Below are 416 nucleotides of genomic sequence, written 5' to 3' on the forward strand. Positions count from 1 at the left end.
AAAAGAGTACACATCTGCTTTCTCTGTAATCTGTCCACTTTGTGTATATTCAGGTGCCAAGTACCTACAGAAAAAGAAACAGAACTTAAAGCTTCATTAACGTGTCCCACAAGTAAATCAAAAAGGTGATTATCTCAATGATTATGCCATAAACAGTACCCGAAAGTTCCAATTACTCTTGTCTCCACTCCTTTATCACCTTCTGGTTGCCATCTCGCTAGTCCAAAATCTCCAACCTATATATTTGTTATAATGCTTCAAGCTTGGCACACACGCAAAAGAGCAGAAAAAGTTAAGATGATTATTATTACCAAAGGCTCAAAGTCATGAGTGAGGAGAATGTTATTAGGACGCATATCCCTATGAACAATGCAACCAACTCTACACTCTTCATGAAGGTATCTCAACCCACGAGC

The 416-nt window shown here is 38.5% G+C and overlaps 1 long non-coding RNA gene across 1 annotated transcript; it reads right to left on the minus strand.

Moving 5' to 3' along the window:
* Positions 1–409, minus strand: LOC106322339. Its single transcript, XR_001266362.1, has 3 exons — positions 312–409; positions 160–236; positions 1–64 (listed from the first exon to the last, which is right to left on the minus strand). It is a non-coding gene; the product is annotated as an uncharacterized LOC106322339 (long non-coding RNA).
* Positions 410–416: the final 7 nt, after the last annotated feature.

The sequence above is a fragment of the Brassica oleracea genome, unplaced genomic scaffold (assembly GCF_000695525.1).
Source record: "Brassica oleracea var. oleracea cultivar TO1000 unplaced genomic scaffold, BOL UnpScaffold16039, whole genome shotgun sequence".
Taxonomy (NCBI): domain Eukaryota; kingdom Viridiplantae; phylum Streptophyta; class Magnoliopsida; order Brassicales; family Brassicaceae; genus Brassica; species Brassica oleracea.